The following is a 26,574-nucleotide window of genomic DNA, read 5'->3' on the forward strand; positions in this document are numbered from 1 at the left end:
GTAAAGGCATGGACAGAGTGCTGACTGCTGGTGTAATTTTTGTAACTGCATTTTTAATAAGTTACAACAACAATAATTTGCATTTATATATCGCCTTTGACTTAGTGAAACATCCCAAAGCGCAGGAGCACAATCGGACAACAATTGACACCAAGCCAAAGATGGCGATATTAAGACAGGTCACCAAAAGCTTGGTCAAAGAGGTAGGTTCTAAGGAACATCTTAAAGGAGGAGAGAGAGAAGGAGAGATTTAGGGAGGACGTCCCCAAGCTTAGGCCCAAGACAGCTATTGGCGCAGCTGCCAATGGCGGGGTGAAGGAAGTGGAGGATGAACAAGAGGCCAGAGTTAGAGATATACAGAGTTCTAGGAGGGTTTTGGGGCTGGAGCAAGTTACAGAGATAGGGAGGGGCGAGGCTATGGAGGGATTTGACAATGAGGATGAGAATTTTAAAATGGAGGCATTTGAGGAGTGGGAGCCATTGTAGGTCAGTGAGCACAGGGGTGATGAGTAAACAGGAATTGGTGCGAGTTAGGATATGGGCAGCCGAGTTTTGAACGCATAATTTTTTAATCCATTATACATTTTGCTTGCAGGAAAGAACATTCTTTTGACCGGTTACTGAAAATTTTACGAGTCGAAGTGATTCAATAGTTTTGGTCGCTGTGGTTCAGTTGGGCTAGAGGGTTGGGATCACTGTCCTTGCCTAGCTTCAAGCGGATTGTTGTAATCGGTTTATTTCTTCCTAATGTACTTTCTCCTCCTGAGAAGTGCGCTGGGAATTTCCTCGGGGGCTCTCCCACTTTGCTGCCAACGGGGTTTCCGCCAAACCTTTGCCAATGTTACGGCAATGGAGCAGGAGCTGCCCCGAGGAAATTCACCCCCAAGGTTTCGAGATTGCAGAAGGGGATTTTTGTCTGTTTCTTTCAATGAATGAAAACAACTGACTACATAACCAGCAATTTTCACTCCTTAAAATAAGGATGATGGTGCAACAAGCTGCAAGAGTTTTGTGGTCTGATTTTAAAAACGCAGTTATTTTTCTGATAGGGCTTTGTACAGGCGACCCTTATATTGCAGCTGAACATCATTACAAGACCACCTCATCCAGGTAGCCTGGATACCTCATCTAGGTGGCCTGATGCACATTTGATAGGATATGGAACATTTGGCATCAAGTCAATAGCCGGGAGGATACCACAGAGGCCCCAAAAGTGCTGTACAAAAGCACTACTTTACCACTTACTCTCCAGGAAATGGGTTTCACATAAGCGAATAGTCATTTCAATTGCATAGCATTTGGAGAATGATAAATTAATTCTGATAGAACAGTGGTTTTGTTGGTAAGGTGCTGATTGAAACCTTTTTGTTAAGGTTGTTTCTGCTCTTTTGTTCAACGCACTCTTGCTCTTTCACCAAAACAAACCTTTAGTCAGAGCTGAGCAAAATACTACATTGGGTTCACACTATCATTATTGTTTATGCAGGTGAATTCCTCATGTGGGTGGTATATGGGCGTGAGACATATTTTGACTAATCACAGAAGTCACCTCATATTGGACCGCCAACATTTCTGAAATCTGAATTTGTTTTAAAAAGATACAAAATACCAACACAGGGAGTTTCTTCAGGAAAAGAAAAGTACTGTTTTGGGAATAATGGCCCCAGGAGAGCTGTACATTATTATTTAATCTCTGAAATTTTTTTGTACATGGCTGATTTCCAATGTTAAATTTTACTCGATCACAGTCATTAATAATGACTGGTGGAGACGCTTGGCTTGGAAAACATGTTTCAAATTTGTGAAGAGTCAACATAAAAGAGGAAATCAAAAAAAATAGTTTTCAATGCACTAAGTTCTTAAGTGCGACTAGAAAGTAGAACAAAAAGATAGGCCTAAACTAAAACTGGGTATAGCGTATCCGTCCAACAATAATGTAGCAAGCTCTGATCATGACAGGAAGTTGGAATGGGCACCGAGGGTCAAAGGAAATGTTGAGAGTAGCACTTTTGAGCAATCATACGAACATATGAAAATGATGGGCAGGAAAAGAACAGCTGGTCCATCAAGCCTGCCTGGAGCATCATGACTAGACACTTCCTACCCCCGCTGCCCCCCCCCCCACCCCTGCCACCATGTAATCCCTGGGAGTGTCAAAAAAAGAGAAAAACCCAGGACCAATAAGGTGGAAAAAATTTGGAAAATTCCTCTCCGATCCCCTCAGGCGATCAAAACCATTGTCCGTTAACTATTAAATCACCTAAATAAGATGCGATCTCTGAAGCCTTCCACCTCCTAAAGATGTGCGGAGAGTCAACAACCACTGCAGTAAAACGTCCCAAGGCACTTCACAGGAGCATTATTCAAAACAACTGACATGAAGCCAAAGAACGATACACCAGGACAGATGACCAAAAGCTTGGTCAAAGGGGTAGGTTTTAAGGCGCGTCTTAAAGGAGCAGAGAGAAGCGGAGAGGTTTAGGGAGGGAATTCCAGAACTTAGGGCCTAGACATCTGATGGCACAGCTGCCACTGGTGGGATGAAGGAAGTCAGGAATGCACAAGAGGCCAGAATTGGAGGCTCTGCCAGCAAACATAACCAAATGCAGTCAGTAGTGCTACATGCCATGAGCCACTCATTTTTCTGTCTGCAGGTGTGGTGAGCTCTGTTGATGTATACAGGAGATTCAATAGCGACCGTCTGGGATCACATCCTTCCCAGACCTGGATGCCAATTCCAGAACTCCAACAGTAACAAACTCAGGAGCAATTGGAAGCGGTACTCAAAACAATGCCTACATTATTCTGTGTCGTATTCAAAGACTGATTTCAGATGAGATATGTTGTTTCAAAATTTACCCCAATAAAATGTCATTTGCTAATATAATATAAAAAAAGGGCGATCAGATTGGATTAAAGCGCATAGAATCATAGTCTGTTTCTGTACTGGAACATGCTATCAAGTCTGGGTCGGTGTTCTTCTCAAGTTGAACCAACTAGTCCAATCCTACTTTCCTGCTAATTCCATACCATTTAATATTCCTCTTTTTTCAAGCAGATATCTAATTCTTTTTTAAAACAACTTATAGACTCTGCTTCAACAATGGTTTGACTTAGAGAATTCCAAATTCTAATTACCCTCTACAGAAATAACTTTTTGTGGTTATCGTAAATTTGTGCTCTCTCACTATTTACTATATCATAACCCTTCGTGATCTTAAAGACCTCTGTTAGGTCACCTCTCAAAATTCAAACCTCTCTTCATAATTATAACTCCTCTTCTTTGATACTATCCTAGTCAGCTGTGGCTCAGTGGTAGCACTCTCACCTCTGAGTCAGAAGGCTGTGGGTTTAAATCCTACTCCAGAAACTTGAGCACAAAAAGATATAGGCTGAACACTCCAGTGTAGTACTGTGGGAGTACTGTCAAAGAGGTTAATCCAAGGCCCCGTCTGCCCTCTCATGTGGACGTGAAAGATCCCATTGCACAATTTTGAAGAAGAACGGGGAGTTCTTCCTGGTGTCTAGGCCAATATTTATCCCTAAAGCAGATGACCTGGTCATTTATTTCATTGCTTGCTGTGTGAAAATTGGCTGCCGTGTTTCCTACATTAAAACAGTGACTACACTTCATTGATTGTAAAGCTTTGGGATGTCCTGAGGTCATGAAAGGCACTATATAAATGCAAGTCTTTCTTTTTACTTATTGTTCTGGATGACTGGTTGCAAACACACTGATAGGGAATTGGTTGACAGACAGAGTGGGATTTGATTTCACTCCCTGTCGAATGTGAGCCTTGTTCTATTGCTGAAGCTGTGTGGCCACTTTCTCTGCAGAATTCAGTTGAGTGAAGGGCTGTGACATGACTTGATGCACTTTGATGTGGTACCTTTGATGTTCCATGTTCTTTTCCCCAAAGGAAAAGCACTGTTCTCATTAACACAGTATTGATTTTCTCCATTTTGTCAGATTTTTAATTTCCTCCTATGAGGATAAAGTTTGCTTTTTCTCTCAGCAAACAATGCTTTAGGAAAATGTTATTAATAGAGGTAGTGTTGCTAATTTCACCAATTAGCTTTTTGATGTCTTACAGGGGATTTATTTCTTTAATGTATCACAGTGACTGTATCTGGGGCTTCATTAGCTTTGGTTTGGTTTTCTCATTTCTGTTTTGTTCTTTTTTCACTGTTGTGACGGGTGGAAATTAGCTCTGATGTTTTGGGAGGAATGTATCAAAATTAGTGAATTAACTTTCAGCGTCCCTGTATATTGTGTGGTTAAATGAAATAATATTTTAGCATTGTGGTGTTCTGAACTAGATTGTGCTGCAGAAGGAGTAGAAAAGCAAACAATGCAAATAAAATTTAGAATCAGTCATGTTTTCCCAAAATGTTCAATGTTTTGTTATATTTCAGTTTTTTACAAAAATATACTATCTTTAATTTTATTTTGATCTTTTCCTGTCTCTTTAGCTCCCACCACCACATCAGGCATGGTTGTCAGCCTGCTCCAAGGCCTCTGTCCTTTAATTGGTCACTGGGTAAAACATAATCAAGGCCTAGGATAAATTTCCTTCCCACTTTCCTCTTTAGCTGTGAAGGAGCACCTGTCTTCAGTCCATAGGAACAGGAGTAGGCCATTCAGCCGCTCGTACCTGCTCAGCCATTTGATAAGATCATGGCTGATCTGTGATCTAACTCCATATACCTGCCTTTGGCCCATATCCCTTAATACCTTTGGTTGCCAAAAAGCTATCTATCTCACATTTAAACTTGTAAACAATTTTACAACACCAAGTTATAGTCCAGCAATTTTATTTTAAATTCACAAGCTTTCGGAGATTTTCTCCTTCCTCAGGCAAATGTTTCAAGAGCTCCTTGAAGCCTACGCATTTATACATATTGAACAATACATGGTGTTTACAGACTGCCCCTGCAACTGCCCGTTGCCAAGGCAATCACCGTGTTCAGACAGAGAGGTGTCACCTGCAGAACCCCCGAATACACATTCAACAAAAAAACAAACAGGGAAAAAAAACAGAGAAAAAAAAAACACAGAGAGAGGCAGAAACATCCGGAAGGCAGAGAGAGCCAGCAAATGACCCATTATATTAAAAACAATCGCCAAACAGGAGGGTTCCCTCCCAGTCGGGGAACACTTCAGCAGTCATGGACATTCATCCACCGACCTTCGGGTAAGCGTACTCCAAGGCGGCCTTCGAGACACACGACAACGCAAAATCGTCGAGCAGAAATTGATAGCCAAGTTCCGCACCCATGAGGACGGCCTCAACCGGGATCTTGGGTTCATGTCACGCTACACGTTACCCCACCAGCGAACAAATGTTATCTGTTTTTAATATAATGGGTCATTTGCTGGCTCTCTCTGCCTTCCGGATGTTTCTGCCTCTCTCTGTGTTTTTTTTTCTCTGTTTTTTTTCCCTGTTTGTTTTTTTGTTGAATGTGTATTCGGGGGTTCTGCAGGTGACACCTCTCTGTCTGAACACGGTGATTGCCTTGGCAACGGGCAGTTGCAGGGGCAGTCTGTAAACACCATGTATTGTTCAATATGTATAAATGCGTAGGCTTCAAGGAGCTCTTGAAACATTTGCCTGAGGAAGGAGAAAATCTCCGAAAGCTTGTGAATTTAAAATAAAATTGCTGGACTATAACTTGGTGTTGTAAAATTGTTTACAATTGTCAACCCCAGTCCATCACCGGCATCTCCACATCACATTTAAACTTAGCAATTGAGCTAGTATCAATTGCCGTTTGCGGAAGAGAATTCCAAACTTCTACCACCCTTTGTGTGTAGAAATGTTTTCTAATCTCGCTCCTGAAAGGTCTGGCTCTAATTTTTAGACTGTGCCCCCTACTCCTAGAATCCCCAACCAGCGGAAATAGTTTCTCTCTATCCACCCTATCCGTTCCCCTTAATATCTTATAAACCTCGATCAGATCACCCCTTAACCTTCTAAACTCCAGAGAATACAACCCCAATTTGTGTAATCTCTCCTCGTGACTTAACCCTTGAAGTCCAGGTATCATTCTAATAAACCTACGCTGCACTCCCTCCAAGGCCAATATGTCCTTCCGAAGGTGCGGTGGCCAGAACTGCTCACAGTACTCCAGGTGCGGTCTAACCAGGGTTTTGTATAGCTGCAGCATAACTTCTGCCCCCTTGTACTCTAGTCCTCTAGATATAAAGGCCAGCATTCCATTAGCCTTCTTGATTATTTTCTGCACCTGTTCATGACACTTCAATGATCTATGTACCTGAACCCCTAAGTCCCTTTGGACATCCACAGTATTTAACTTTTTACCATTTAGAAAGTACCCTGTTTTATCCTTTTTTGATCCAAAGTGGATGACCTCACATTTGTCTACATTGAATTCCATTTGCCACAATTTTGCCCATTCACCTAATCTATCAATATCCCTTTGTAATTTTATGTTTTCATCTACACCATTTTTGATGACACAACCAAGATCAGGAACTAAAGATGTGTGGAGCTGTGCTCGAGAGCTTGAGAGTCCCATATCTGACCAGCCTGCAGCACATGACATTGGAGCACCAATGCACCACACTATCACACTGCTCTTGAGGTTATTGCATTCTAGTCCTGGAATAATCTATTATGCAGAACAGACTATGAGGATTAAAAAAGAATAGGCAGGAGTGTGTGTGGGTTTTTTTTAGAAATATTCAACAATTGTGTTTATCTTTTCATGCCAGTTTTCTCCCCTTCCCTTCCCTTCTCTCCTGAAAATGTTGACTTGTCAGAACACAGTTTCATTGGCAGCAACCACCCTCCAGTACCTCATCAATGTGGCCATTATTCATGCATGAGGTTTGATGGTGAGTGCCAGCAGGCTATATGACTACAGGATCCTCACAGCTAAACTCAATCCTGTTCTCACCTGACCTCCATACACACATATATCGAGCAGGTAATGCTGGATAACAGTTAGGAGTAGCAGATACGTTCAGCTTTCTCCTTTTTAATCCGGGGCACCGAATCAACTAGCCGAGCACAGATTGGAATCAAACCTATTTCTGTTCAATATGGTTCAGCTACTCACTGAATGAAGTTGTTGAGCCATTGGTGTGATAGGATGTCATATTTAAAATACGGGAGACTGAATCAGGAGTGAGACAGGGAATCAAAAGGCAATAATCTTTTTGAAGGGTTCAGATGACAAACTCTTAAAGAGAAGCTCAAACATTTGTTTGTCGTGTTAGCCTGTAATCCAGTGGTGCTCTATATTACAAGAATGTTTTTTAAACATATATATAGGGATAGATTCTATGGTTGATGTTTTAGTTGGGCTAGATGGTGCCTGCTTTTTTTTGAAGTCTATTACAGGTTGGGCAACAGTGAGGGATCTCATTGTATTGGGTTATGCTGACGGTGAACTTGTCATCCTTCATTTAATATCTGGGAAGACAAGGAGGTGTGGTCATAAACACATGACAATGAGTACTTTATTGCATGTTTTTCTCAGCTTTTTTTCAAAATTTGTTGCGAGTTTAACGTATATTTTCGTATATAAAGCAATTCTTGTAAAAATCCGCCTTCCCCCACAATGTTCCAGGCAAAAAACCAATTCTGTGACCAGTATACGAGAGTTTAACATCTCGCTTGAAAGTGGTGCAAGTGGAGACCACCTCTTCTCTAATCATGTTCTCTCAGGTGGTACGTTAAATGGGAGGATAATTAACCTGTGTAGAAGCTGTAGATTTGGAGTGATCTGCATTCCTAAGTCTTAAAAGCCAGAGACACTGCAAGAAGCTTTAATAACAAACAGTATACATGGCATAAAATAAAAAAAAGGCTGGTAATTATAAGCACGTAAGATGTAACTATGTAAAGTGTAATTAAATCTCAGATTTCTATTAACATTCATGAACTGTTTGGGCTTCAGTCTTGTAGGTTAGACTATATATAAAAGATTCTCTCCTTGTGAGTCTATGGCTGGGACTCAAGGGGACAATTTTAACCTAACCTGCCCATCGGAAACTGGCGGGATCCGGTGCAACACTAATTTTAGACCCCACCCGATTTTACTCTCCATTGAAGTCAATGCAGAATAACTTTGGGCGAGGGTGTAAAACCAGCATTCCACCCGATCCCGTAGGTTTCCCGCCTGGTGAGTTAGGTTAAAATTACCACCCCTTCGTTTTTGACTCCCACTCACTGTGCATCGGATTCAGTTTAAGTTCCAATGACATCCCAAGTACAGTGCCCAGCTACAGTGCTCAGCCTACAATCTTGAGGATTTATATCTGTATACACGGCCCTGCTCCTACTTCAAGGCCCAAAATAGTGGTACAAATTTCTTGTCTTATATCTTATCGATATGGTAATCGATGGGGCTCGTGCACAATAGTTGAAAAGTTGAAACCATCTGGTGTTACTGTGACTTGCTGGTCAAATGTAGCACTAAACACGATTCAAGTTGTTCGTATGTGTTCATACTGCATAGCTTAGAATGCTATTCTTTATTTCTGGGGCCTAAGTTGAGCTCCAGTCCACAGAACAACGCCTTAATTAAGGATGAGGCAGGTGATTTATTCTGCTGTCATCGGGAGAAAAAATGGGGCAGTCTTCTCTTAGTTCTTATTCCTTCAGTTTAACTCATCTGGTTTTTATTTCTCCCTTTTAATTTCTTTTCCGACTCCTGTTTTAATGTTCTCCTGCCTTTTCTAATTTAGCGTATTTTTGTGCGTCTCTGTCTGCCTTTCTCTTTTTCTCTCTCTGATTTCCATTCTCTCACTTGTCCGTTACTTCCCGTTGCATAAGAGGCAAACTCATACCCCTGCTCCTGTTTGAACTTGGTGTGAAAAGAAAGCTGGGGCTGCCAAGGGTGGAAGATTTCTATGCTCGAGGACGTCTGTACAATTTGTATGCAAAACAAGTGCTTTCATGAGCGCATTTTTGATCAGAATTTGAACAATAGGATACTCTATTCTGTCCCTCAGCAACACCAGTTCTGTGTAAATTGTTGCAGCATTTCACTGCTGACTTATTGCACAGAGCAGACACACCCTCCCTGTTCATGGGCTTAATGTCATATTCACCCAGTGAAGAAGGGAGTTGATTAACAGCTGGATTCAAACAATACTCTCAAACCTGGTGATACTATGGGTGTAGCAGGGATTAGTCATAGATTCTTCACCTTTCACAGGCTGTTATGTAAAAGGTATGTTTAACCGTATTGCGAGTGAAACAAAAAGAATACTGTGATTACCTATCTAAACCTATAGTTAGAACATTCCACATCTGATTCAAATTACATTTGTTTTGTCCATATGCCTTTTCTTGTATTCAGTTTGAAGTTGCATAACAAGATTTCTCAAGTATTTTTGATAAACAATAGGGTTTGACAATTTTGTGGGCAACTGTATGGCAAATGTGAGCAAATGTCAAAGAGCATATAGGGTAAGATAAGGCAGAAAAGGAAAGCCTATGTCAGACACCGAGCACTCAATACTACAGAAAGCCTAGCGGAGTATAAAACGTGCAGGGGTGAAATTAATAAGGAAATTGGGAAAGCAAAGAGAGGGCATGAAAAAATATTGACAAGTAAAATCAAGGAAAACCCAAAGATGTTTTATAAATACATTAAGAGCAAGAGGATAACTAAGGAAAGAGTAGGGCCTATTAGAGACCAAAAAGGTAACCTATGTGTGGAGGCAGAAGATGTTGGTATGGTTCTTAATGAATACTTTGCATCTGTCGCCACAAAAGAGAGGGACAATGCAGACATTGTAGTTAAGGAGCAGGAGTGTGAAATATTGGATGGGATAAACTTAGTGAGAGAAGAAGTATTAAGGGGATTAGCATCTTTAAAAGTAAATAAATCACCAGGGCCGGATGAAATGTATCCCAGGCTGTTAAAAGAAGCAAGGGAGAAAATAGCGGAGGCTCTGACCATCATTTTCCAATCCTCACTGGATACAGGCGTGGTGCCAGAGGATTGGAGGACTGCTAACGTTGTACTGTTGTTTAAAAAGGGAGCAAGGGATACCGAGTAATTTTAGGCCAGTCAGTCTGACCTCGGTGGTGGGCAAATTATTGGAATCAATTCTGAGGGACAGGATAAACCGTCACTTAGAAAGGCACGGAGTAATCAAGGACAGTCAGCATGGATTTGTTAAGGGAAGGTCATGTCTGACTAACTTGATTGAATTTTTTGAGGAGGTAACAAGGAGGGTCGATGAGGGTATTGCATTTGATGTGGTCTACATGGATTTTAGCAAGGCTTTTGACAAGGTCCCACATGGCAGACTAGTCAAAAAAGTACAAGCCCATGGGATCCAAAGGAGAGTAGCAAGTTGGATCCAAAATTGGCTTAGTGACAGGAAGCAAAGGGTAATGGTCGACAGGTGTTTTTGTGACTGGAAGGCTGTTTCCAGTGGAGTTCCACAGGGCTCAATACTAGGTCCCTTGCTTTTTGTGATATATATTAATGATTTGGACTTAAATGTAGGGGGCATGATTAAGATGTTTGCAGATGATACAACAATTGGCTGTGTGGTTGATAATGAGGAGGAAAGCTGTAGACTGCAGGAAGATATCAGGTGGGCAGAAAAGTGGCAAATGGAATTCAATCCAGAGAAGTGTGAAGTAATGCATTTGGGGAGAGCAAACAAGGCAAGGGAGTAACAATACATGGGAGGATACTGAAAGGTGTAGAGGAAGTGAGGGAATGCATGTCCACAGATCCCTGAAGGTAGCAGGACATGTAGATAAGGTGGTTAAGAAGGCATGTGGAATACTTTCCTTTATTAGCCAAGGCATAGAATAAGAGCAGAGAGGATATGCTGGAATTGTATAAAACACTGGTTAGGCCACAGTTTGAGTACTGTGTACAGTTCTGTTCACCACATTATAGGAAGGATGTAATTGCACTAGAGAGGGTACAGAGGAGACTGGAGAATTTTAGCAACGAGGAAAGATTGGATAGGCTAGGGTTGTTCTCTTTGGAACAGAGGAGGCTGAGGGGTGATTTAATTGAAGGGCCTAGATAGAGTGGATAGGAAGGACTTATTTCCGTTAACAGAGAGGTCAATAACTGGGGGGCATAGATTTAAAGTGATTGGTAGAAGGATTAGAGGGGAGTTGAGGAAAAATCTTTTCACCCAGAGGGTGGTGGGGGTCTGGAACTCACTGCCTAAAAGGGTGGTAGAGGCAGAAATCCTCAACTCATTTAAAAAGTACCTGGATGTGCACCTGAAGTGCCGTGACCTACAAGGCTACGGACCAACTGCTGGAAAGTGGGATTAGGCTGGGTGGCTCATTTTCGGCTGGCGCAGACACGATGGGCCAAATGGCCTCCTTCTGTGCTGTAATTTTCTATGATTTCTATGATTCAAATGGAAATGTTTTCCAAGGCCTTCATCTGTCTGGGCTTTTACTGCATTGATTAGCCTTTGGCCCGTTCTGAAGCTATCACTGCTGCAATAAAATACTGATTTCCTTGGTGATTTCAAACTCCATCTCCACTCACCTTGCCCTCTCTGCTCTGAACTCACTGCCTTCCTGTCCTCTGTAAACCTCTCCCTCCATATGAACTCTCCTACCCATACTCACGGTCATCCCTCAACCATGCCATCTCCTATGGCCTCTCTACTCCCATGGTCTCAATCAGGGACAAGGCCATCTCCGACCAGTTCTTGGTATTCCTCATCACCCACAACAGCCTTCCAATGCCACTACCTTCTGCATCTGCCCCTTGGAAAAAAACTCCCCCCCGCCCAGTTCACTTAAAATTGCACTTTCAAACTCCCAGCTGCCTAGCCTTTGCCCCTCTAGTCGCCATGATACTTCTGCAGCTGTTGATTTGCTTAACCACTCTCCCATCTCCACTTTGAAACCCTTGTCTACAGTTCACTCTCTCCCACATCAGTCATTCCTCCTCGAATAGCTCCATCTTCACTCCCTCAAATCCTAGGGATGCACAACTGGTTTAGCGATCCATCAGTAGATCTGGCTGGATCCCATCAAGTGCTATTGGGCCTCACTCTTCTTTGCCAGAACCCCCCATTACTCCAGGGAGATCCCAGAGAGCAAAGAAAACCTTCCAGCTTCCTTGCTTCACTGCAAACCATCTTCTTAAACCCCTCTCCACTGCCCCCTCAAACTCCACATCCAGCAACAGGTGTGAGGAGCTTATGGACTTCTTGGTCTCTAAGACTGAGACCATCGCTCGCTTGGTTCCACAGCTATCTGATGTAGATGAAGGATAGGATACGATAGTAGAGCAATTCCAGTAGTGGCTTCTTGTTGGTTCCCACAATGTTACCTCTGGAGTCCCCCGAGGACCTAAACTTGGCTCCCTCACCTTGGCGACATCATCTACGGACATGAAGTCAGCTTCTACATGTACGCAGATGATACCCAGCTCTACCTCCCCACCATATCTCTCAAACCATCTGCCTGTTCAACATCCAGTCTTGGATGAGCTGCAATTTCCTCCTCTTAAACATTGGGAAGACCGAAGTCATCATCTTCAGTCTCTGCCACAAACTCTGTACCTTTGCCCCTATTGTATATCTTCCTTCCCAGCCACTATCTCAGGTGGCAACCCCAAGCTGACATTATGACCCCATATCCTCTGTCACAAAAATGGCCTACTTCCACCTCTGTAATGCCTCACTTCTGCTCATCTACTGCTTATACATGCCTTTGTCAGCTCCAGACTCGACTATTCCAATGCTCTCCTGGCCAAACTCCCATCTTCCACCCTCCGTAAACTTCAGCTCATCCAAAACTCTACTATCGCATCCTATCCTTCATCAAGTTTTGCTCACCCATCACCTCTGTCCTCGTTGACCTACATTGGCTCCTAGTCCCCCAATGTCTCCTACTTAAAATTCTCATCCTCGTATTTTAATTCCTTCATGAACTTTCCCTTCCCCATCTTTGTAAACTCTCTGTTCCTCTGACTCTGGCCTCTTGTCTGTTCCCCCTCCATTTATTCCACCATTCACAGCCGTGCCTTCAGCCACCATGACCCCACGCTCTGGAATTCCCTTCCTAAACGCCTCTGCCTCGCCTTCTTTAGGATCCTCTAAAATTCACCTCTTTGGTCACCCCTGCTAATTTCTCCTTTGGCTTTGAAGTCTATTTTTTTTCTGATTATGCCTCTACATTAAAAAGACTATATAAATGTAACATCATTGTTGATATATGAAGGGCCTCACCTTTTATTATCACTTGATTAAATAATCAGGCTTCAAGTAGAGATCAGAGTCGTGGCTCTTCTCTGCATTGTCTCCAGAGCCAGGATGGCTTTGGTGGCCAGAACTGGACATAGTACTCAAGCTGTGATAACAGAGCACTAATCCATTTGTCATGAATTCGTCTGACTTGTATTGTACTGTTCTAGCTACATAGCTCATCATTCTCTTTGACTTGTTGTATGCTGTTCTACATTGGTTGGATATGGTAAATGTCGAGTCTACGAACACTGCTAGGTTATCTTACTCTCTGATCTCTGCCATTGCTGCTTTTAATGGATCACTAATATATCTAATGACAGCATGGCTGAGATTGGTAATTTACCAAGTGAGGGATCACCGGCATGAACACACGTTCTACTGCACTGCATGCATTGGAGACACAGTGTATTGTGCCATCCTACTTATGCTTTCACTGTGAACTCCTTAACTGCAAAGTAGTCACTAATTTGTCATTAGACATCAGACAAGGATTTGGGTCCTTGCTAGGCAATCAGAGGTACATGGATCTTCTCGCAAGTGGTCGCAAAATGACAACACCTTGAGGTCACTCGAGCGTGGTAATTCCATGTTAAAATTAGATAGCCATGTGTTGAAGGATAGAATACTAGAGCCTGGTCTTTAGTAACTTTCCAAGCCTTTATTCACAGAGATTCCCCTTACACACTCAACACTCTCCTATAAAAAGGACACGAGAGTCCCCAATTGATACCTACCACCTGAATACAATTAACACTGATATTAATCATACAATTAACACAAAATGTGTGAGTGCATTGCCACCATTCTCCTAAGTGCAGTGGACACATGCCATGGCCCATTATATGGTAGTTCCACTAGTTGGAGATGTGCAGCTTGTGTCTGCCCAACCCAGTTATGATATGTGAGTGGATGCGCTCTCATACCCAACTTCCAGGTAGCGCCTTCCAGCAACTATCGTTTCAAATATCAAAGTTTCTTCACCATCTGTACAACAGATATCCACTTTCACTATGGAGGAAGAATCTATGCAGAGCAACATGCGATGTTCCAGCCACCTTTATGCCTTGGATCGCCAATTCCAATACAATATATGAGGCTTACCCACCACTAACTGCTGAATGTTGGTCCTTGTAAGGTTCTTTGGCAAAAAGACATGCCCAGCATAAGGCTGACTCCCCTCCAGGGTGCTCAGCAGCAGGGAAGAGCCCTCCTTCTCCGCAACCATTTTCCCCTTTTTTTAATCACAAATCCACCTCACAGCTTGGTCCTGGATCTTCGATATGAGTTGAAGGAAGCCCTTCAATGGTATGTCTAGGAGTTCTGAACCATGGAGGAGAATTATGCAGACACTTAAGTGTCGTTCACGTTTCCTCAGCATGGTCAAGCTGAAGCTGGCATTCATCAGCACCCCCCAGAAAATGATGTGACTCAATAATTGGGGCAGCTGCCCCTTTTATCTTCCAGTCAATACCTTTGAGGTCCACTCTTCAGCTGTGCAAAGGCATCACGTGGAGGTTCCCACCACCATATCCTACTTTGTTTGAGGTACTGAGTAGAGGACACTAAATCCCATATGATTTATCAACAGCACTACCATCTGAAAAAAGGAAAACTACATCTTTCAGAAATGCCCAAACCAGATGCTCCAAGACCGTCCCTTATAATGCCAGTCCAACATGTCATTGGTGAAGACATCATCAAATAGAAAGAGTGACAGTAGACTGCTGTGCCTCATTTTTCTTTGAAAAGAAATATATTCAACGATTCTCTCATGTACCCTTACATGGACCTCGGAGCTGCAGTAAACATCCCATATAAAATCCAAGATTTTCTAAATGGTGAGAATTGTGGATGAGCAGAGAGATTTAGGGGTCCAAGTACAGAAATCAATAAAAGCGAGTGGATAGGTACAAAAAATAAAAAAGGCTAATGGAATGTTGGCCTTTATTTCAAGGGGGCTGGAATACAAAGGAGTAGAAGTTATTTTACAGTTGTATAAAGCTCTGGTTAGACCCCATCTGAAGTACTGCATTCAGTTCTGGGCACTGCACCTCAGGAAGGATATATAGCGAAACCTGTAAATTAGGGACTTGCATCCTTTATTTGCAGGTGTCTATTTTCAAAACGGTCATTGCATGTACAGTAAACCAGATGAGCCAAATATCTCGGGATTGGGTGTATTTCCTGCAGAGTTCCTTTTTCTCACCCTCACCTGGGATCGTGCTTAATTCTGGAGCCCTGCCAGCAGGATGTGATTTCAGTTCATTTTCTGTTAGTTTTCCCAGTTCATTGCCATCCGGGGTCCTTTTTCATTAAGGGAGAGATGTCATGATCCTGGGATCTGCTATATTGGCAGCCTGCACAGCATGAGGTGGCTGCTATAGGGCCTGAGTGCCAGAGAGGTCCCAGTTAAATTGGGGGGATTAATGTTCAGGACCCCCTCCCTCCGTGTACTGCAGCTACTATTGTTTGATGTGCTAGGGGGTGGGTGGGGGCCGTTAGCAGCTCATCAATACCTGACATACTGGTAGAGTGAGAATGGGTGTTGCTTTGTGCAGTTCCCAGCTTTTGTCAAATGGGGAGTTCTTTACCCAGCATCCATAGCAGCAGAGAAACTACTCTATCTCTGGGATAGAGCCGTGCAAGCATTCAATCCCAGAGATAGAGCGGTTTCTCAGCTGCTATGGATGCTGGGTAAAGAGCTTGCCATTCCACAAAAGCCATTCCTTTCACCCGCTGCCGCCTTGCGCTGACCTGCGTGTCCCATGTTTTAAGTTGTAAACGGACTTTGTGCATTGAAGGTTGTCAGTAGTTCATAATTTGCGAGTGTCTGTGATTTCAAGTGCAAGCTTGTATCTGTTACAATGTAAGTTATTTGGGACTGTCAATAAGTGTCTGTTTTTTGCAGGTTTCGATTTGTACAGATTTCACTGTATTGGCCTTGAAGCACACATTCACCAGAATGATACCAGAGCTAAAAGGGTTAAATTATGAGGATAGGTTGCATAGTCCAGACTTGTATTCCCTTAAATAAGGACGATTAAGGGCTGATCTAATTGAGGTGTTTAAGATGATTAAAGGAGTTGATAGTTTCTCTCTATCTACTCTATTTCTTCTTGTGGGAGAGTCCAGAACAAGGGGGCATAACCTTAAAATTAGAGTTAGGCCGTTCAGGGGTGATGTCAGAAAGCATTTCTAGGTGGTGGGAATCTGGAAAACTCTCCCCCAAAAAGCTGTTGAGATTAGGTCAATTGAAAATTTCAAAACGGAGATTGATAGAATTTTGTTAGGCAAAGGTATTAAGGGTTATGGAACAAAGTCCGGTAGATGGAATTAAGATACAGATCAGCCATGACCTAATTGAATGATGGAATATACTTAAGTTACTGAATGGCCTGTTCCTATGTTCAGACAGTTATTCCCAGCTTCTTCATGGGGGCTGCATGAGGAGTTAGTTTTAAAGCCTTATGAAAATGGATGAAAGCAATATAACTGGGTTTTTCCCTCTTGGGAAATTGAAAATCTTAATGTTTGGATATTTAAATGAATCATTACAAATAGGTAGGTCAGAACTAATCAAGGTTTCAGTGAAATGCACAATCTGATAAAGCACAGATTTTTAAAAAATGCTAATGGTAGTTTACTCTTAGCTTCTGATTTCAAAACTCAGAGGCTGTTTATACACATGAGCAGATACTTTGATTCTAATGCTAGTTAGAATCTTTTAAAATCAGTCTTTTAAAATCCAGAAATGGCCAAGCCAGTGAATTGGGCTGTACAAATTCACGACTCTGCTTATTTTCCTAGTGTCCACTCTGGGAGCTGGACTAATGTCCTTGGCTATTATTCAACTAGTCAAGTGGTTATTAAGCCACTTGAGCGTTGCAAAGTGAGCGTTATTGTCGGCGAGTGACAATTGGCCAAATTTCTGCTAGTAAAGCTGACAAAATCATATAGAACAAACTTACTCGGCAGAAAACTGAACTAATTAACATTTCTATTCATTTTTGTTAAAACATTTTAAAAGTGGCAAAGCTATGACCCTGTTTTCAAAAGTGGAAAAGATTTCCCTCGATGGTTGAGGTTTCACCTGCATCAACCGGTGCAGTAAACCTGCGGTAAACAGTTGAAGAGCTGAGAAACCGTCCCTGTGGTTGTTTTTAGTCTGATGATTGATGATTACACAACGGGGAAGCTCTGGGTTTGGCAGAGTAAGAAAGACTGAGTGTAAAAGGAATAAAACTCCGCATTTCCACAAAACAGCAGCTGGAAGAGGAGAACAAAAATTGATGACACGACCAGTCTGGGCAAGTTTGAAATCTCCAGTGTGCTTTTGAATAATGTCTCAGTTAATTATAAAATCCATGTCTGTCTGTATCCTCACATGCATTATAGAAACTCTTTCTCCCTCTTCGCCCTCCAATAACACTCTTATACATCGCAACCCCTGATACAATGTGCATATTTATGGTTCCTTGAATAAGAGGCTGACTTCATGAAAAACTGTTTTGTTCCCAAACACACCATGCAGTAACATAAACTGTGTTAGAATGCATCATTCTGAGTGAGAAGGTTGATTTGCAAATGAGTCCTGGCTGCCAAACGTTTGTTCTTGAACATTGTGTCTCTTTTAAATTATATTGAAAAATTGTTATGAGTTGCCTGAATGGTGACACAACTTTCTATTGATGCCTATCTACAGCTATTCAGTACACGTAGTGTATATTTCTGGATGAGATTCCATTTTTTTCCAGTCTTTAATCTTAAAGCATAACTGCTTCAGACTTTTTGTCTGATTTACGTAGGGCATTTTTTGTTTAAACTCTCCTTTAGATTGCTTTCACTTCTGGATCTGTCCTGTGCCTCCACGAAATCTTCCTTGTCTTCAAGAAGTGGCACAATGACACTCTGCTGGACCCTGTTTTAGTCTTTAATTGCCAAATTAATTTAATAACCAGTAAATGAATACGTAGCAGACACACGATATTTTTTCTAGTAATTGTTTAACTTTGTTAACTTTTATATAGTAAAAAATCATAAGTATTTTGTAACTCTGTGCTAAACTAATTGTAATCAATCTTCTAATGTAGTGAATCTTTTTTCTTTTACGAATTCAACTATGGAAGTCATGTAATTAAATGATACAGTTCAGAAGTCCCAGGCAGATTATCTACAAAGATTCAAATTAGAACTCGGTTTGAAAAATGCTGACTAACAAGTACCCCCAAAACCAGTTACTGGGGCTGTGTTGACTTTAAGTAACTGTTAAACTCAAATCGAGCTGCCAATCAGACACACATCTGAACAAATTACACCGCATGTCTGTACTTGATTTGTGTGGGTTGACTCCAATTAGTTATTTGAGTTAGCTGCGACATAATTTCTCTGAGTGAAGCTCGCTTTTAGCTTCTTATGTACCGTGGATTAATTTAAGGAACCAAAACTAAGCTAAACCTTAGACAAAAATGTTTCAGAAAGTTCCAAATGAATAACGCTAAACACGAGAAAAACCTTTAAATCATTAAGGATCTTCAGTGTACAAAGGCACTCCTTGGCATTATCAGGAGCAGCGCAAGGACCACGCAACCTGTACAACTGCCGGTGGCCCTGAGCAGATCCAGTGACAGGAAAACTAGGCAATGGTAGTAACTGATTCCTGATCATTTTGTCAACTATTTTTATACTACCTATTGCAAACAAGCCTTTTCACAATCGTGCGTGTGCAAATTTGACAACAAATTTAAGTAGGTGGTATTTAGTTTAATTGTCTAGTAAAATGTAGGGGCCCCAAACCAAATTTTTGCAGAGTCTCCCCACAAGGCAAATGCCACCCCTGGGTATTATATAGAAGGTAGGTGTAGCAATCCTTTTCAGCCCACACCAAATGCTCAATTATTTGCTCAGGCTGAACCTAATTGTTCATAATCTTGATGTCCTATTTGACTCTAAGCTGAGCCTCAAATTTACATCCCGTCTATTGCCCCGTCAGATGGTGCAATATCACTTCTGCCTCGTCACATAGTATCACTGAAGGAGGACATTCAGCCCATCGTGCCTGTGCCGGCTCTTTGGTAGAGATATCCAATTAGAGTCACTCCCCTGCTCTTTCTCCATAGCCCTGTAATTTTTTTTCCTTCAAGTAATTATCTAATTCCCTTTTGAAAGTTATTATTGAATCTGCTTCCACCATCCTTTCAAGCAGTGCATTCCAGATCATACAACTTGCTGCATAAAAAAATGTTTCCTTATGTTGCCTCTGGTTCTTTTGCCAATCACCTTAAATCTGTGTCCTCTGGTTACTGACCCATATGCCACTGGAAACAGTTTCTCATTTACTCTTATCAAAACTGTTCATGATTTTGAACACCTCTATCAAATCTCCTCTTAAACTTCTCTGCTCTAAGGAGAACAACCCCAGCTTCTACAGTCTCTCCACATAACTCAAGTCCCTCATCCCTGGTATCATTCTAGTAAATCTCTTCTGCACTCTCTCCAAGGCCTTTACATCTATCCTAAAGTGTGGTGCCCAGATTGAACACAATACTCTAGCTGAAGCCTAACCAGTGTTTTATAAAGATTTATCATAACTTCCTTGCTTTTGTACTCTATGCCTCTATTAATAAATCCCAGGATCCCATATGTTCTTTTAACAGCCTTCTCAACCTGTCCTGCCACCTTCAAAGATTTGTGCACATATACCCTCAGGTGTCTCTATTCCTGCACCCCCTTTAAAAGGGAAGCTTATGTCAGACACCAAGTTTATATTGCCTCTCCTCATTATTCCTACCAAAATGTACCACTTCACACTTCTCTGCATTAAATTTCACCTGTCATGTGTCTGCCCATTTCACCAGCCTGTCTATGTCCTCCTGAAGTCTGTTACTATTCTCCTCACTGTTTACTACATTTCTGAGTTTCGTATCATCTGCAACCTTTGAAATTATACCCTGTCCAGGTCATTAATATATATCAAAAAGAGCAGTGGTCCTAACACCAACCACTGGGGGATACCACTGTACACTTCCCTTCAGTCTGAAAAACAACCGCTCATCACTACTCTCTACTTTCTGTCCTATAGCCAATTTTGTATCCAGGCTGGCATTGTCCCTTTAATCCCATGGGCTTTAATTTTGCTAACAAGTCTATTATGTGGTACTTTATCAAATGCCCCTTGAAAGTCCATATACACAACATCAACTGCATTCGGGTAAGCGTACTCCAAGGCGGCCTTCGAGACACACGACAACGCAAAATCGTCGAGCAGAAATTCTAGTAAATCTCTTCTGCACTCTCTCCAAGGCCTTTACATCTATCCTAAAGTGTGGTGCCCAGATTGAACACAATACTCTAGCTGAAGCCTAACCAGTGTTTTATAAAGATTTATCATAACTTCCTTGCTTTTGTACTCTATGCCTCTATTAATAAATCCCAGGATCCCATATGTTCTTTTAACAGCCTTCTCAACCTGTCCTGCCACCTTCAAAGATTTGTGCACATATACCCTCAGGTGTCTCTATTCCTGCACCCCCTTTAAAAGGGAAGCTTATGTCAGACACCAAGTTTATATTGCCTCTCCTCATCAACATCAACTGCATTCGGGTAAGCGTACTCCAAGGCGGCCTTCGAGACACACGACAACGCAAAATCGTCGAGCAGAAATTGATAGCCAAGTTCCGCACCCATGAGGACGGCCTCAACCGGGATCTTGGGTTCATGTCACGCTACACGTTACCCCACCAGCGAACAAATGTTATCTGTTTTTAATATAATGGGTCATTTGCTGGCTCTCTCTGCCTTCCGGATGTTTCTGCCTCTCTCTCTGTTTTTTTTTTCTCTGTTTTTTTTCCCTGTTTGTTTTTTTATTGAATGTGTATTCGGAGGTTCTGCAGGTAACACCTCTCTGTCTGAACACGGTGATTGCCTTGGCAACGGGCAGTTGCAGGGGCAGTCTGTAAACACCATTTATTATTGTTCAATATGTATAAATGCGTAGGCTTCAAGGAGATCTTGAAACATTTGCCTGAGGAAGGAGAAAATCTCCGAAAGCTTGTGAATTTAAAATAAAATTGCTGGACTATAACTTGGTGTTGTAAAATTGTTTACAATTGCATTACCCTCATCAACCCTCCCTGTTACTTCATCAAGGAACTCAATCAAGTTAGTCAAACACGATTTTCCTTTAACAAATCCGTGCTGACTTTCATTGATTAGCCCACACTTTTCCAAGTGCCAATTAATTTTGTCCCGGATTATTGTCTCTAAAAGTTTCCCCACCACCGACGTTCGGCTACCTGACCTGTAATTGCCAGGTTTATCCCTCTCTCCTTTTTTGAACAGTGATGTAACATTTGCAATCCTCTGGCACCACCCCCATATCTGAGGAGGATTGGAAGATTGTGGCCGGACCCTCCGCAATTTCCACCTTTACTTCCCTCAGTAACCTAGGATACATCCCATCTGGACCGGGTAAATTTTCTACTTTGAATACTACCAACCTTTTAAGAATCTCCTCTTTATCTATTTTTATCCTATCCAATATCACTACTACCTCCTCCTTTACTGCTACAATGGCAGCATCCTCTTCTCTAATGAAGACGGATGCTAAGTATTCATTTAGTACCTCAGCCATACCCTCTGCCTCCAAAAGAATATCTCCTTTTTTGTCCCAAATCAGTCCCACCCTTCCTTTGACTGTCCTTTTACTCTTTATATGTTTATAAAAGACTTTTGGGTTCCCTTTTATGTTAGCCACTTATCTACTCTCATACTCCCTCTTTGCCCCTCTTATTCCCTTTTTTAGGTCTCCTCTGTACTTTCTGTATTCAGCTTGGTTCTCTACTGTATTATGCACCTTATATTTGTCATGATGCAGTATCACTTCAACCCCATAACATGGTCCAGTATCACTTCAGCCCCATCACATGGTGCAATAACACTTCAACCCTGTCACATGATGCACAAATGGGAGCCAGTGTTTGTTCTAATCAGCAAAAAAACACAATTGAAAAGCAGCAAAACATGCAGAAAAGATTAGGTGATGATCAGAGGGTAAATTTGCATTTTGTGTGTCTCCAACACAGAACCTAGCCAACCAGGAGCACAGATATTCCATCCATTAATGGATAGAAATTCATATTTGTATATGTGGGATTTTCTGCTGCACACTCCCTGAGGCTCTGAATTGAGGTATGCAATTGGAATGTTTACCCTCATAATTCTAGAATATTATAATTAACATATAACTGAGGAACTTAAAGTAATTAAGATTAGTAAAGAAAAAATACTGGAGAAATTAATGGGACTTAAAGCCAACAAATCCCCAGGACCTGATGGCCTACATCCTAGGGTTTTAAAAAGGTGGCTGCAGAGATAGTGGATGCATTGGTTTTGATCTCCCAGAATTCCTTAGATTCTAGAACAGTCCCTGTGGATTGGAAGGTAGCAAATGTAACCTCACTATTTAAGAAAGGAGGGAGAGAGAAAACAGGGAATTACAGGCCAGTTAGCCTGACATCAGTAGTAGGGAAAATGCTAGAATCCATTATTAAGGACGTATTAACAGGGCACTTAGAAAATCATAATATGATTAAGCAGAGTCAACACGGTTTTATGAAAGGGAAATTGTGTTTCATAAATCGATTAGAGTTTTTTGAGGGTGTAATTAGCAGGGTAGGTAAGGGGGAACCAGTGGATGTAGTATCTTTGGATTTTCAAAAGGCATTCGATAAGGTGCCACACAGGTTGTTACACAAGATTAGGGCTCATGGGATTGGAGGTAATATATTAGCATGGATTAAGGATTGGTTAACAGTCAGAAAACAGAGAGTAGGAATAAACAGTTCATTTTCGGGTTGGCAGGTTGTAATTAGTGGGGTGTCACAAGGATCAATGCTTGGGTCTCAGCTGTTTATAATATATATCAATGACTTAGATGAAGGAACCGAGTGTATTGTATTCGAGTTTACTGATGATACAAAGTTAGGTGGGAAAATAAGCTGTGAGAAGGACGCAAAGGGAAATAGGTAGGTTAACTGAGTTAGCGAGAAGGTGGCAGATAGAGTATAATGTGGGGAAATGAGAAATTATCCACTTTGGTAGGAAGAATAGAAAAGCAGAATATTTTTTAAAAGGTGAGAGACTAGTACATGTTGATAGTCAGAGGGATTTGGGTGTCCTTGTACATGAATCATAGAAAGTTGACATGCAGGTACAGCAACCAATTAGAAAGGCAAATGGCACATTATCCTTTATTGCAAGGGCGTTGGAGTATAAGAGTAAGGAGGACTTGCTGCAATTATATAGGACTTTGGTGAGACCACACCTGGAGTACTGTGTACAGTTTTGGTATCCTTACCTAAGGAAGGATATACTTGCCTTAGAGGGGGTGCAACAAAGGTTCACTAGATTGTTTCCTGGGATGAGAGGGTTGTCCTATGAGGAGAGATTGAGTAGAATGGGTCTATATTCTCTGGAGTTTAGAAGAATGAGAGGTGATCTCATTGAAATGTATAAAATTCTTAGAGGGCTTGACAGGTGGCTGCTCAGAGGCTGTTTCCCCTGGCTGGAGTGTTTAGAACTAGGGGTCATAGTCTCAAGATAAGAGGTCTCCCATTTAGGACTGAGATGAGGAAAAATTATGAATCCTTGGAATTCTCTACCCTAGAGGGCTGTGGATGCTCAGTCATTGAGTATATTCGAGACTGAGATTGATAGATTTTTGGACACTAATGGAATCAAGGATTATGGGGATAGGGCGGGAAAGTGGAGTTGAGGCAGAAGATCATCCATGATCATATTGAATGGCGGAGCAGGCTCAAGGGGCTGTATGGCCTACTCCTGCTCCTATTTCTTATATTCTAAGGCAGTAATAAATTTGGGGGTTAAAATGCTGTTAATGAATGCTCCTGTCTTGCTCTCTCAATGTAAGTAATTTCATAACCAATTTATATTACAACATTGCCTCTGGAGGCAGAGAGCAAAACTACAGGAAGAGTATAACTTTCCAGCATCTGATTGTAGGCAGCTGAGCTTTCATCCCACCTGTTATGGGCCAGTAATGCGATTTTAACATTGATGGCCTGTATGGACATCAACATCAAGGATAAGCTGGCCCCTCAATGATAAAGTCGCATGTGTGACTTCATAGAAACTGCTTAGTGCGCCAGTTCTGGGCTCTCTGAATCCACTTCACAGGATTTAGAACTGGATCAACTTGCAACCCCACTCCCTACAAATTTCTTCTCAAACTTTCTCGACTTTTGGCTGCTGCGTGTTGCAGAAATGTTATCCCAGGTAATCTGCGTGCAGTTTAAAACTCTTTAAAACTGAGTGCATTATAACCTTGAACACAATGGCTAAAAAGTACTCCAATCACTCCATTCCACGTGTTACGAAATTAATATAGTAACAGGAGACTTATTTATTAGGCTTATAAGACATTAATGAAGGCCCTTTTGTATTAATCATGCAGTTTCAGCCCTTATCCTCATTCTTCTTATCATAAACAACAATCTATTCATTTTTCATCTACAAGTTAGAGCCTATCTGGCCTAAATACATACTTGAAACTCCTTGAAGCGTCCTCTTACTCTGAATATAAAGAAGCATTTCCCCAACTTATGTTGTGTAGTACAGTAAACAGTTAAAAAAAAATACCCTTTGGTGACACTCCTCAAAAGAATTTGCAATATATTTAACACAAGTGCCTTGCTAGTACGTGCCTGGTTTACAAATGTAACCAGTTGTTCTTGAATTTCACACAGTTCCCAGACCCTCACAATAAACCAGCACCGCTGTTGCTGTCCAGAAGTAAAAGTCTGAATCAAAGAGTTTCTTAGGGTTAGCCTTTGTCACATACAGACTCTATTTCATGTCATAATTATCAGTTAGTTGATCTCCACCTCTCTCACCAAAAGACAATTTTTGACGGCCAGTGCCCTGCCTACAATTCTTTTATCTTACAGACACACAAGGATCTTTTAGGGGGTGAAATGAAAAGTTTGAAAACTTTACCTTCTTAACTCATGGCGGAACGAGGAACTGTAGGGGCAAACTGCTATTAGCGAAGCCACAAAAGGTGATTTGTAAACTAATAGAATAATAGGGCACCACTAGCTGTCTGCAGCCTCGAACAGTCATGCACAATGCGTCAGTGCCGTTCAGCAAGTTTCTGATGAAGTATCCACCAAAAGAATTCATTGACGAGTGACCTGCAGAACCTGTTGTATTGCTTGTGTTGCACGCTTGAGACTGACGTACATTTGGTTCCCGACAGGAGGGAGTTCCTCTTTTTCTCCCCCTCTCCCTGTTCATCAATCGGCAACAATAGACTCACGTGCTTGTCTATTCTGCGTTATTATTTGTGGAGCTTAGGGGAGAATTTGTGCCTCTTTGAAGGAATCCAAATGCTTAACACTTGACTTTCTGAGGCAAATTATCTACCCATCTTGTGTTTGAGCTTTATACTTCATTTGTATTTCACCCCAGCCTTTAGAGGCAGCACTGCAATATAAGCTAGACTGTGTACTTGTCTTCAATAAAGCAGAGACCACCTCAGGAAATGTTTGCACCCTCCCTGTAGAGACTAAGTGCCACCAATGCTGCTTGTAACAATCCTAGCATTTTATTCTATGTCAGCTGTGGCTAAGTGGGTAGCACTCTTGCCTCTCGGAACATAGGAACAGGAGTAGGCCATTTAGCCCCTCGAGCCTGTTCCGCCATTCAATGAGAATGAGAATGAGAAGGTTGTGGGTTCCAGCTCAACTCCAGAGACTTGAGCGCATAATCCAGATTGACACTTCAGTGCAGTACTGAGGGAGTACTGCACTGTTAGAGATTCTGTCTTGATGAGATGTTAAACCAAGGCCCTTTCTGGCCTCTCAGGTGAACATTGAAGATCCCATGGCACAATTCAAAGAAGAGCAGGGGAGTTCCCACCCAATATCCTGACCAATATTTATCCCTCAGTCAACATCACTAAAACAGATTATCTGGTTGTTATCACATTGCTGTTTGTGCGACCTTACTGAGCGCAAATTGGCTGCCGCATTTCCTACATTCCAACAGTGACTACACTTCAAAAGTACTTCATTGACTGTAAAACGCTTTGCGATGTCCTGAGGTCAAAGGCCCTGTATAAATGCAAGTCTTTTCTCATAGGCAGTTCGATTTTGTCATCATTGGCCTGTATGGACCTTCCCCTGACATCAGGAAAGATCTGTGGCCAGAATGGATAAGTTCATGATGTGACAAGATTATGCATGGCAATTGCATTAAGTTGCATTCGTGGCTTTTGAGTAGTGGCGAATGTGCAATTCCTGCATGTGTTTAGTTATTGTGATGTTAAC

The sequence above is a fragment of the Heptranchias perlo genome, chromosome 13 (assembly GCF_035084215.1).
Source record: "Heptranchias perlo isolate sHepPer1 chromosome 13, sHepPer1.hap1, whole genome shotgun sequence".
Lineage (NCBI taxonomy): Eukaryota > Metazoa > Chordata > Chondrichthyes > Hexanchiformes > Hexanchidae > Heptranchias > Heptranchias perlo.